Raw genomic sequence first — 14,271 nt, 5'->3', positions numbered from 1 at the left:
TGGGGGAAAGGGAGAGTGTCAGGGTGGTTTCTGGCCTTTGTTAACAAGGCTGGTGGAAGATGGGAAAAAACTGTTCTTGTGGCGTGAGGTTTTGGTCCGGATGGACCGCAGCCTCCTGCCAGAGGGGAGAGTCTCAAAGAGTGTGTGACCGGGGTGGGAGGGATCAGCCAGAATTTTCCCTGCCCGCTTCAGGGTCCTGGAGGTGTACAGTTGCTGGAGCGACAGTAGACTGCAGCCAATCACCTTCTCAGCAGACCGAATGACACGCTGCAGCCTGCCCTTATGCTTGGCTGTAGCAGCGGCGTACCAGATGGTGATGAAGGAGGTGAGAATGGACTCAATGATGGCTGTGTAGAAGTGCACCATCATAGTCTTTGGCAGGTTGAATTTCTTCAGCTGCCGCAGGAAGAACATCCTCTGCTGGGCTTTCTTGATGAGGGAGCTGATGTTTGGCTCCCACTTGAGGTCATGGGAGATGATGGTTCCCAGGAAGCAGAAAGATTCCACAGTGTCAATTGTGGAGTCACAGAGGGTGATGGGGGCAGGTGGGGCTGGGTTCTGCCTGAAGTCCACAACCATCTCCACTGTCTTTAGAGCGTTGAGCTCAAGGTTGTTCTGCCTGCACCAGTCCAACAGATGGTCTACCTCCCATCTGTAAGCAGACTCGTCACCATCAGAGATGAGTCCGATCAGGGTGGTGTCGTCCGCAAACGTCAGAAGCTTGACAGACTGGTGACTGGAGGTGCAGCTGTTGGTGTACAGGGAGAAGAGCAGAGGAGAGAGAACACAACCTTGGGGGGAACCGGTGCTGATGGTCAGGGAGTCAGAGACGTGCTTCCCCAGCCTCACGTGCTGCTTCCTGTCAGGAAGTCAGTGATCCACCTGCAGGGGGAGTCGGGCACACTCAGCTGGGAGAGCTTCTCCTGGAGCAGAGCTGGGATGATGGTATTGAAGGCAGAGCTGAAATCCACAAACAGGATCCTGGCGTAGGTTCCTGTAGAGTCCAGGTGCCGGAGGATGAAGTGAAGGGCTAGGTTGACTGCATCATCTACAGACCTGTTGGCTCTGCAGGCAAACTGCAGGGGGTCCAGGAGGGGGTCGGTGATGTCTTTTAGGTGTGAGAGCACAAGGCGCTCAAAGGACTTCATCACCACAGAGGTCGGGGCGACAGGTCTGAAGTCATTAAGCCCTGTGGTCCTTGGCTTCTTGGGAACAGGGACGATGGTGGAAGACTTGAAGCAGGCTGGTACATGACATGTCTCCAGTGAGGTGTTAAAAATGTCTGTGAAGACTGGAGACAGCTGATCAGCACAGTGCTTCAGGCTGGCTGGTGAGACAGAATCCGGTCCAGCAGCTTTCCGGGAGTTATGTCTCCAGAAGAGTTTGTTGACGTCCCTCTCCTGGATGGAAAGAGCCGTCCCCGGCGTGTTGTGGGGTGTCGTGGGGAATTGTTGCAGGACTGTCCCTTTGTCTTTCAAAGCGGCAGTAGAACTCGTTCAGGTCGTTGGCGAGACGTCGTTCGTTGATGGAGTGGGGGGCTTTCGGCTTGTCATTGGTGATCTGCCTGAGCCCTTTCCAGACAGACGCAGAGTCATTGGCTGAGAACTGGTTTCGGAGCTTCTCAGAGTACAGTTGTTTGGCCTCTTTCACTGCCTTGCCAAACTTGTACTTCGCCTCTTCCTTATCCAGTCTTAACCTTCTGAGTTTGGCTGTGAACCGGGGTTTGTTGTTGTTGTAATTCACCCTGGTGCATGATGGTACACAGCTGTCCTCACAGAAGCTGATGTAGGAAGTCACAGCCTCTGTGTACTTGTCCAGACTTTTGGTAGTAGTCCTGAACACATCCCAGTCTGTACAGCCTAAACACACCTGGAGATTCTCCACAGCCTCACTGCTCCACTTCCTTGACATCCTCACAACAGGTTTGCTGAGCTTTAGTTGCTGCCTGTATGCAGGAATCAAGTGGACCATGATGTGGTCGGATTGGCCCAGTGCAGCACGTGGGACGGCCTGATGGTGGTGTAACAGTGATCCAGAATGTTGTCCTCTCTGGTCGGACATTTAATAAACTGTCTATATTTGGGGAGTTCGTGGGTGAGATTACCTTTGTTAAAGTCGCATGCGACGATAACCAAGGAGTCCGGGTTGGTCCGCTCTACACTCAGTATCTGGTCTGCGAGCACGTGCTGTGCGACCTGCACGTTAGCTTGCGGCGGGATGTAAACACTGACCAGGATGAATGAAGCGAACTCACAGGGGGAATAGAAAGGGTTACAATTTATGATGAAGGATTCCAGGTCTGGGGAACAGTGCTGCTGAATCACTATCACGTCGTTGCACCAACCACTGTTGAGGTAGAAACAGATTCCTCCACCTTTCGCTTTACTGGAGAGTTCCGTGTGTCTGTCCGCTCTGTAGAGCTGGAATCCTGCCGGCTGCAGCGCAGAGTCCGGTATTAATCCACACAGCCACGTCTCCGTGAAGCACAAAACTGCCGATGAATAAAAGTCCCTGTTTTTCCCCAACAGCAGTTATATTTCCTCAATTTTGTTGGGAAGTGAGTGTAGAGGCATAAAGCTGTGTTTGAATAGATTAAAAGTGTTATTATTGTTTTTACCATTATAAGATGAATTATGTGAATTGTTTCTTCTGTGCATAAGGAAACAGGCCTGTCTGGAAACAGATTACATTAGAGGAAAGTTCTTGGCGAGAGGAAAGACAAATGAGCCTGTTATTGCAGGCAGCCAGGAAATCTGGTGACTCTGCCAGGTCAGTGTGACATCACGTCAGCAGTCCAGTTGACCACAGGAATAGGGAATGATAAGAACTTTCAGCTGGGAAAGTTTTGACATCCCTAAAAGTCCTGCCAGGTCAATTTGACCTGAGAGTCTGCATCCTGATAAAGTCATGAGTGTTATGTGCCAAATACTGGTGGCCCGTACGGGGGAGCTCTCTACAGGGAGAGTTTTGCGGTCGCTCCTCTGGAGAGGGGCTTGTGTGGCTGTGGTTCGGGGCCCACAGCAGGAGAAGGTGAGTTCTTGTCTCTTTTCTTGTTGAAAGGATCTCGGCCCCCCGGGCTCCTAGACTGAGGAGTGAATAGATAGAGATTTTGGTCTCTCTCTTTTTTTTTTTTCTCTTCTAACAATCTTCACAGTGTCCTACATGCAGGAAGACTGTCAAAAAACATAAAGTTGGAATTGGATAAGGCAGTCTTAAAAAAATAGTGCGCAACCCCGGCTGGGTCGTGGTGCCAAGGCAAAGCATAAGGTTTTTTTTCATATAGTACTTGGCGTTAATACTGATTCTCTCCAAGAATTAATCCTTCTTGTTTAAGAGACAGCTAATTCATATATATAAAAACTTGTTAGAAAAGGTACGTAGGGGACCTTGAGGAAAATTAGCCGGTGGATTTAAATTGAAGTAAGAGAATTGTGCCTCCGTGTGATGTCAGGAGGGCAAAAAGCGCTGGAAATGGCCACAGCTGTTGAAATTGTACATGTACATGATTTGGAGGTGGCAATGTTGATTGCACTGTTTTCTTTTCTTTTTTTTTTGTTTGAGATCTCTATGGTGAGCAGTGGTGATCTGTGTTCTGTAGAAGTAGTAATGTGATCTTGTTAAAAAGACCAAAGTGAGTTAAGCAAACAATTAACTCGTGAGCTTACACAAAGTAAGAGAATTGATCAATTGGGACATCAAAAATACTATAAATTAGGTTTGAACTCCCCAGGGAAGAACATCAGGTGTGAGTATGAGTGTGAAGAACGTATGAAGTTGGTGTGGTTTATGAATGGCTTTGATCAGCGCTGATTGAGTGAAAGGCAGTGTGTCGACTGGTATTTTGTGTGTGATGCATGTAAAGCGTATGTCAGATGGATGAATCTCTGAATGATGTATGAACGATGGTGTTTTGCATTTATGTGAGCTGTATGCGATGTCAGACTGAAATCTGTTTGAGTGTGGCCATTAAAGCAAGTTGCATGTGATGAGAGAATGAAACTGCATGTCTTATTTTGATTACCTTAAATGCTTTCTAAGTTTAATTTGCTGTGTTAAAACAACAAATGAGCTTTTGTGGTGTGCACCAGAACCTTTGCTTTGATTTGTTTTATGGAATTATTGTTTCTTTAGATTAAACATTAAAGGGACAGAATGATACAATGACTCAATGAAAAAACAAAAAACAAATAAGGAACAGTTAAAAAGGAATATGAATAGCAAGTTACTGGCTTATGATATGTACTACATCGCCGTATCATTTAAAAATTACAATGGTAATGTTATGGATTTTGCTATTGGGAGAACTTTGCCAATTTTTGCAAGTACCTCAACAAAATTAATATTAGAAAGATGAAATTTTAATCGGTTTCTCAAAGTTTTACAAACAGTGGCATGATAATAATTTACAAATACAACATTTTTATGCTTAAAAATAAATAAATAAACAAACAAATGAACTCATCTTGCAGAAACAATAATGCAGCCATTAAAGAATGGAAATGTTCTGTTACGGCAGAAGGGTTGAAAATATTGTGTCTGTTGTATCGAGGCAAAGTCTCATGAAGGAAGCTGCATGGTATTTTTTCCCACTGATTGCTCAGTGAATTATAGCCTGTTAATTTGGAGAACCAAACTGAAAATCCACAGCAGAGCCTGCGTGGACAAAGGAGCACTGGCACAAGGCCTGCTCAGACATCAGATGACAGAGAAGAATGCTGGAGCCGAGAAAATAAAAGGCCGAGCAAAGGAATGGTCTCCACACACGTTAACAAGGCTTTGGACAGAGCAGCACAAGGCCTCAATGAACAGCCCAGCCAGATCAGACCAGAGGCTGTAGAGATAAATGCAAGATGTGCTGAAAAGATTCACTTAGATCAATTAAATTCTTTTTTCTGTTTACAAAACATAGAAAAACCAAATATCTCTCAAATCTTAAATAAAATAAATAAATAAATAAAATAAAACAATTTTGTCAAATTTGTTTATTAATCACTTGGGGACTAATAACGTATTTTTGATATTGAATTACAACAGGCTACAACATTAAACAGCTACTGAACAAAACAATGATGGCCATCATGAGTTCTTTCATTAGCAAAATAATTCATTGCCTTTTGAGCTCCAACCAGATGATAAATGTTGGAATAATTTAATATAGATTTATCTTATATTTTCTCATATTCTTTAACTTGAATATTTGATATTATAACCTTTCATGATGTTTGTGTGAGTAAGGATGTGATGAGTTGTCTGCAGGCAAAGCTCGTAAATGGAGCTGAGCTTGCAGAGGAGGAAGCAGTCCAGTTGAGGAGGTCATAAAGATGAAGGCTGATTGCACTGAACAGACAACACACTGATCCTACGATGGAGAGATTGTGGAAGTGTGTTGTTAAAAGATAAAGGAGTTTATGACCTGTATACGATGCAGCTGTTGTTTCCCATCCTTTAGAGAACAATGTTTTTTTAAATAGGGACCCCCAAAGATAATAAAAAGAGAGGTACAGGCAGATGCTGTTCAGAGCGGTGCGAGATTTGTAACTGAACACATCTTGACCGTTCTCCTCGCTGCGAGTATATAACTAATTCTTTGTCTCTCTCTTCTTTTTGTGATGTTATAAGTATTTTAGGTTGTTTAAACCTGACAATAAATACAAGTTCACTTTATAAAGGTATATAAGATATTCAAGACGTTAAAATGGGACAAATTAAAAAGCTCAAAGTAACCAGACATTTTAAACAAATTTATACTGCACTTGAGCAAAACTGTAATGGGAATTAAGAGTCTAACAAAGTCTAAACTTGCAAAATCGCTGACGCCCCACTCAGACATGTTTAAAGGGGGGCGGAGGAGAGCCTGAGAAGCTGTATATATAATGTTAATAGACAGGTTAGGTTACTACTACGAAATACACTCGGTATTTAATAGAAATGTTTCACTGTTGATGCTTTGACCTTAAAAAGCTGAAGAACTGATATTAGAACAGTCTCTATGAGTTTAGAAGCAGATTAGCTGTTGGTTGGACATTTAATATATATCTGTGCATTCAATTTTAAGCTATTATTTTCATTTTAATTTGAATCCTTTATTGATTGTTTATTTATTTTTTTAATTTATGGGAATCTTATTTTAATATAAAAAGAAATGTGACTTTCTGCAAAACTTTGTTGTTAATTAATTTCTTTATTTTGTTCCTTTCTGCATAAGAAATAGGTACATGTCCGACTTTACCATGATCTCCTTTGAAACTGTCAACTATGAACTATGTACAACGACACAGATGAACATTATGGGACCAGAAATGTTTCATGGTGGAACAGATTCAGCCTCACAATTAAGTGACACAAACAGGCCCAGGGTTTGATTGCATGAGTTGCATTTATAATATGACTAACAAATAACTAACTGTATTGCTTTAGGTTTTCTCTTTTCTTTTCTTTTTTCAGAAGCTGCTAATCTTTCCCATTCTACCCACCTTGTTCCAATGGAAGACATGCAAATGTTATCAAATGCTCTGTTCTGATAGGGTGAGGTAGAATGGCACTTCATGCTTCCAGGGGAAAAGGTGATTGCTTGAACTATCCGTGCTAACTGTTTCTTTCTTTTGCATGAAAACCCTGAGCAAATATAATTGATTATCACTGCTAAAAGGAGCAGTTCAGATCTCTCTATCAATAGCCTTTTACAGGTGATGAGAGGGAACCAAATTGACCTACAGAACGTTACCCTTTGTTGATGTGGAGGCTGGACCTGGGTTGTCGTTCAGAGAGCTTTTAGAAGAAAGTTCTTTCTGAATGGAAAATGGTTTGACCATTTATTTTATTTCTTAAGAACCTTATGTATTTTATATTTGCTGCAGCACAATTTTACTCTGAAAGTTTAACTTGTTAAATTTGGTTTAAAAGTTTCATTTCTGCTCATTATTATTTTGTTTTCTGAGATTCCTATGTACTTGGGGCTGGAGTTTGAGCACTGCTGTGAAAGTAATCACACCCTGTTCATATCATCATCACATTGGACTATGATGAAGGAGGACATTGAGGAAATACAGGAAAAAGGACAATAAGGAAATACAGAAAAGGTTATGCTACCGATACAACGATACACAATTTACATGTGATACTTCTGTTACAACTATGATCTGAACAAGTTCCCTGACGTCTAATGCTTGGATAACATGTATGATGTAATAACTAAGAGGAGATTAGTAAGGGTTTGACTGCCATTTTTGTTGTACAACGTTTTCTCCTGTTTCTGTTAATTTAGGAAGGTAAGATAAATGTCTTTGGTTTCAATTTCTTTTATCAGGTAAGGTTTATCCATAAAAGACAGATCTGTTTGGTTGTTATTTTGGCCTGGGTTAACCCTGAAGTTACAACAATCTCCTTTTTTGCACAACTTAAGTTTTGATACTAAGTATATTAGTTGGTTTCATATTCTTTAATTGTTTAGAGTTTTGTATGGTTTGGAGCAGTTAAATGGACACAAACAGTAATCGGACTGTGGAGACATCAAGAAAGGATATTTAATTAGACATGTGGTACTTCAATGTCATGGGTTAGCACGATACTGGTCAGTATTCTCTGTCTTTTCAGAATGACACCAATCCAGACACTGGCCGTACAAGTAACCTTTTTGGGTGTTGGACTCAGAGACCGATGGACACATGAAGACTTTGTGGGACCCTGAACCAGGATAAATGAGATGGCAGAACAATAAAGTTCAAAAGACCAATCTCAGAGACTAAAGAAGGTTCCAGGAAGACCAAGGACAGAGACTGAACTACACTGTTTTGCTGCTGAGAATTTACCCGATGTTTTTCTATTTTCTGTCTTTATGTCGTTTTAATGTTCTGAATTGATTCAACTTGTTTATGCACTCTGATAGAATGGGAGCATCCATTCTTGTGATATTCAGCTCCACATGGTCAATGTTTTCTGTTACATATATTGTGGTGTATAGGAATGATGAACCAGGACCTGATTGGCATTAATGGTCCTTGAAATAGGTGGTAATGACACATATTAGATTCAATACAGGGATCTCTCATTCAGATTGGCTGAGAATGAGATTTCTCTGAGGCCTCCAGACGTTTTTCCCCGCCTTTTAGGACGGGTGGGTTTTTTGACAGGTGTGCCCTAAGCCGACCTGAAGGTCCCCTTCATCAATACGTAAGTTTGTGAGTTTGACTGACATGGATGTTTTCCATGGGTGAATTGATGAGATGTGTTGCTGAAGGAGACTTTTGGGAAGAGCTACAGAGTAGCATAGGATCTCTAAACAGAATTTTACTTACTCCAATAGATCACTTATATTCACAAGATATTTACAATATGAATATAAGACCTCTCTCAGCTGTTAATTAGCTTAAATAACCTAATTAAGGGGGGAATATGTAGAGGCATAAAGCTGTGTTTGAATAGATTAAAAGTGTTATTATTGTGTTTACCATTATTATGCTGCTATAGGCTTAGGCTGCTGGAGGACATAACGACCACTTTCACCCTCTTCGCTACATTCTCACACTATTCTCCAATTTTGCATTATTTGCTGTTATTTCACCTTTTAACTTTGTTGTCTCTATTCTCTCCCTAGAAGTTACACCTGGCCTGGCTCTGTGTCTACCAATGACATCTTTCTGGAGAGGGGAATCGTCCGAGCTTCTGCTGGCAACAACTTAATGCTCACCCTCTACCAATGATCCACATAGCCCTGTCTTTTAGTGTTTAACCCTTTCTCTCTCCCAGACATGGCGATTGACTGAGCTTAACTGTAACAAACTCTATGTGCTCTCTTCTCTTTCAGACTCTAACCTTGAAAACTGGCTCAGAGTTTATCTGTTCTTTCTTTCTAGATGAAACGACTAAAGGAGCTACATCCATTAACATTTACTTTTCCTTCCCACAGAAAGTACTCCTGGATCAGTGCTTCTTTGTTCTCTTTGTGTCTCTGCTCTGTTCTCTCAAACCCCCAGTCGGTCGTGGCAGATGGCCGCTCACACTGAGCCTGGTTCTGGTTCTGCTGGACGTTTCTTCTTGTTAAAAGGGAGTTTTTCCTCTCCACTGTCGCTACATGCATGCTCAGTATGAGGGATTGCTGCAAAGTCAACGCCAATGACTGTCCACTGTCTCTACATGCTCATCCAGGAGGAGTGAATGCTGCAAGTCACTGACTGGATGCAATCTGCTTGGTTTCCTTAGATAAATGCCAGATGGATTACGTAAATGAATATGATGTATTTCAATTGGTCAAGAGAATCCAAATACACACCAATGCTTTGTTTCTGTATAAAAACCGCCCTGTAAAGACTGAACGGGAGGGAGACTTCTGGAATTGTTGTGAAGATGTTGTTTGTGCGCTCTGAATAAAGTCCCCTCTCGTGAAGATTGTTTCAAGGGAGAATATTTCTGAGTACTGTTTTAATTATTTTGGCTCAGAGATCAGACCTCTCGCTCCCAAATGAGCGCACGTTAGAGAGAAATATTCCAGGTTACAGTGTTCGTAGTCCACGCTGGCGAAGACGTACCAGCACCCCAGCCCGTTTCCCTCTCTTCCGGCATTTCACCGCGTGAGCAAAGATGAGCGCACCTTTGACCAAGATGTCCAAAAATTCCAGAGCAGTAGGCAGAAAAGTTGGAAATAACAACTCTGGTGTAGTAGCTCTGATGTTCATTAGTTGTTCTCTGGTGAGAGAGCTCCAGGTACCATCACAGAAGACTGTTTTAAAGCAAAAAAAAAAAACAATGCGCACCAACACGACGAGGCGACCATCTGCGGCAATCAACTCATCTGCTTCACCTGTCTGCTGCTGCGCTGCTGCGCAATCACCGTCATGCAACACACCTGTGGAGCTGCAGTTGCATACAGCCCTCTGACAGGCAGACGGTAGAGTTGCCAACCGTCCCTTGAAAAACGGAATCGTCCCATATTTAGAATAAAACGTACGCGTCCCGTATTGAGCTGAAACGGGATGCACGTAGTCCCGTATTATTAGGTGGATCAAAAATCTTCACTAAAATGTCAATGGAATCAATAAATGATGGGGTGCTTTATATTTAACATTACGGTAAATTCATTACCAGCCATATCCTGCTCTGTGACCAATGAGCTGACAGAATATTTCAGCTCATCTCATTGGCCAGCAGGTACCATTGCTAAGGATAGATACAGACGTCGATTCGCGTTTCCCCATCAGATGCGGTTTCCCCAGCGTCTCCTCGCCGCTTACGCGACAAAAAAGGCACGTGCTTGTTCAGCGCTCGTAACCAGCCCGCCGTGCTTCCGCCGCAGGAAATCTACGGACACCGTGAAAGCTCAAACAACGTGTTTCGGCGAAGCTGTGCCACTTTTTTGCAATTGTGCTCACATCATAAATAGATAGATAGATAGATAGATAGATAGATAGATAGATAGATAGATAGATAGATAGATAGATAGATAGATAGATAGATAGATAGATAGATAGATAGATAGATAGATAGATAGATAGATAGATAGATAGATAGATAGATAGATAGATAGATAGATAGATAGATAGATAGATAGATAGATAGATAGATAGATAGATAGATAGATAGATAGATAGATAGATAGATAGATAGATAGATAGATAGATAGATAGATAGATAGATAGATAGATAGATAGATAGATAGATAGATAGATAGATAGATTTGTTGTCTAGTAATTTTATTTTGCAAAAAGAATGAATTATTTTATAAATTGCTGAATAATTGTTTTTCCATGGATATTTGTAGCAGTCAAAATATGCATCGAATTAAACTTGGGTTTGAGTCCAATGTTTCCAAAGTCATTTCACACAAAGAAAAAGGGTGAAAAAAAATCACCAGGCTGGTAGAGGTGCAGACAGTGGGGTTGGATAGCCCTACCAGGAGGTGCCCCTTATTTGTTTATCAAGGAGTTGGCAACCCTAGCAGACAGTGCCAGATATTTGAAAACATTTGTGAGTAGTTATCCAGCGTTCCTTCCTGACTGATCTTGTTCTCTGACCTTGCCTTGCCTCATGGATTTTGCCTGGATGCCTGCTAATTGTCTGACGGATTGGATTTCTGGATTTCGACTCTATTTTCTGCCTCTGGTTTTCTGCCTCTGCCTGCCCCTTGTCTGACGCCTCTAGCCCTGGAATTCGACCGTTTCTGTCCGTGGATTTATGCCTCAGCCTAACCACTGGTTTATTCAGCCTGAGCCCCCCTGGCTCTCAAGTCCTCCTGGAATTGTTGTCAAGAGGACAATCACAGCTCTCTGTGTTCCTGTCACAGTTTCAGCTGATTGCCCGGAGGATTTGGAACAGTCGGCAATCCGACTTCATTAACTGTCTGGATCACTTCCTCCTCTGGATTCTGTGCCTCATCCCCAGATTGAGAAGGTTAGTGGCTTTATCTAACTCTTTGCAAATCCTGAGTTTTATTCAGCCACTAACTAGTCTCTCTGTCCTCAGTGGTTCCTGGAAGCTGACTGCTGTTCTCCTGCTTTCTGACCCTGAGTTACTGAATAAACCTTTTTACTTATCACTTTGTGCTTGGCTGAATTTGGGTTCCCTGTCTCTGGTCGTGATAGTTGAACAATATTTTCTCCTGTTTCTGTTAATTTAGGAAGGTAAGATGAATGTATTTGGTTTCAATTTCTTTTATCAGGTAAGTTTTATCTATAAAAGGCACATCTGTTTTGGTTGTTATTTTGGCCGGGGTTAACCCTGAAGTTACAACAATCTCCTTTTTGCACAACTTAGGTTTTTATACTATATAAACTAGTTACTTTCATATTCTTTAATTTTTTTAAGTTTTGTATGGGTTAGAAGGGACTCAGAGACCTATGGGCACATGAAGACTTTGTGGGACCCTGAACCAGGATATATGCAATGGCAGAACAATAAAGTTGAAAAGAACCAATCTAAGGGACTACAGAATGTTCCAGGAAGACCAAGGACAGAGACTGAACTACACTGTTTTGCTGCTGAGAATTTAACTGATGTTTTTCTTCAATTTTCTGTTATGACATCAAGTTTGTCTTTATGTCGTTTTAATGTTCTGAATTGTTTCAAGCTGTTTATGCACTCTGATTGAATGGGAGCATCCATTCTAGTGATATTCAGCTCCAGAGTTTCAACATGGTCAATGTTTTCTATTACAAATATTGTGGTGAATAGGAATGATGAACCAGGACCTGATTGGCATGAAAGGTCCTTAAAATAGATGATAATGATACATATTAGATTCAATGCAGGGATCTCTGGTTCAGATTGGCCGAGAATGAGTTTTCTCTGTGGCCTCCAGACGTTTTCTCCCGACTTTTAGGACGGGTGGGTTTTTCGACTGGAGGACCTAAGCTGACCTGAAGGTCCCCTTCATCGACACGTAGTTTGTGAGTTTGATAGACATGGATGTTTGTCCATGGATGAGTTGATGAGATGTGTTCCTGAGGGAGACTTTTGGAAAGAGCTACAGAGTAGCCGGATTTGGTCTAATTAGTGAATAGGTTTAGTTTATCATAGTCTAACACAGTTAAAATAATGTGGAATTTAATAATAGGAACTTAATTGATCTTAATTAATTAGTCGAACTTGAAATTTCAGACCTAAATAAGAGCAATCATTTAGGGTTGCTTAACTTTGTACATAATGTAATTTCACTACTTTACATTTTTATTCATTTTACTCACTTAAATACATCACATATATTCACAGGATATTTACAATAAGAACATAAGACCTCTCTCAGTTGTTAATTAGCTTAAAACCCTATTTAAAGGGGGGACTATGTGGAAGCTTAAAGCTTTGTTTGTTAGATTAAAAGTGTTATTGTTTTACCATTTGCAAGATGAATTCTGTGAAGAATTGTTCTGGTACGCAGGGAAGAGCGGGGCGCGCGCCACGCGTCCGCCCCCCCGCGGCCCCGGGTCCCGCGCCTGGGCGGGCCCGCGGGGCGCGCCGGCGCGCGCCCGCCCCTGCCCCAGATTTTCCGAGACCGGCCCCGCTCCTCTCGGTCGCCGGGGGGCCGCGCGAAAAATCCCCAAAGTTTCCGCAGTTCCGCGTTCCGCCACGGGGTGGAGCAAGGGGGATGCATTGGCCGCGGCGCTCGTGTACACCTCGCGGCCCCGGCTTTCCCTTGAACGCGTGGCTCGCGCCCGCCGTGTCCACCGGGCGGCCCCCGACTTTCCCTTGAACGCGTGGCTCGCGTCCCCCGCATACACCGGGCGGCCGCCACTTTCCCTTGACCGCGTGGGCCGCGTCCCCCGTATACACCGGGCGGCCCCGACTTTCCCTTGACCGCGTGGGCCGCGTCCCCCGTATACTCCGGGCGGCCCCGACTTTCCCTTGACCGCGTGGGCCGCGTCCCCCGTATACACCGGGCGGCCCCGACTTTCCCTTGACCGCGTGGGCCGCGTCCCCCGTATACACCGGGCGGCCCCGACTTTCTCTTGACCGCGTGGGCCGCGTCCCCCGTATACACAGGGTGGCACCGACTTTCCCTTAACTGCCGCAAAGTGCAAGCGACAGCCAGAGGTGGTGTTGGCGTGTGGGTAGTGTCCCCTGTACGCACCGGGTGTCCCCGGCTTTCCCATAACTGCCGCCAAGTGGAGGCGACGGCCAAAGGTGTTGGTGGTGTGTGGGCAGTGTCCCTCGTATACACCGGGTATACCCGACCTTCCCTGAACCGCGCGGGCCGTGTCCCTCGTATACATCGGGCGGACCAAGACAAGTGAATCCTCGCCTACACCGAAGCGATGTATTCACCTTAGCACTGTCATCCACTTGGTGGCCCATAAGGGAAAACGGGGGGCGCCCGGTGTATACGAGAGACACGGACAGCACATGTCAATGCAAGTATTGGCCCTGCCCCTCGTATACACAGGGTGGCCCCTAAGGGACACCCGGTGTATACGAGGGACACGGCCAGTATAAGTCAATAGACCAAAGGATAGTATTGGCAGGAGTGCCTCTGAGGAGGTCTTTTCTGCCATCTCCTGGACAAACATTAGATAGCGGTTTTATGATATTACCCAAAACTCATGTTGAGAGTCCGTTGTTGGGTAAACACGGGCCATTTGCCTGACACCTTCCATAATGGAGGACCAGGCCCACCCCTCGAACCCTGGCACCCCAGACTCGAGCACCCCTCCGCGAACACACCAAGTAATTTGCAGCCCCAACATGCTCTTGCCTCCGGTAAGGCAACATACGCTCTGTACATCTGGTAAGGAGCTACGTACATCTGGTAAGGCGAAATAAGCTCTGTGCATCTGGTAAGGCGAGATA

Source organism: Girardinichthys multiradiatus, chromosome 15 (assembly GCF_021462225.1).
Source record: "Girardinichthys multiradiatus isolate DD_20200921_A chromosome 15, DD_fGirMul_XY1, whole genome shotgun sequence".
Lineage (NCBI taxonomy): Eukaryota > Metazoa > Chordata > Actinopteri > Cyprinodontiformes > Goodeidae > Girardinichthys > Girardinichthys multiradiatus.
This window is presented reverse-complemented; position numbering follows the sequence as displayed.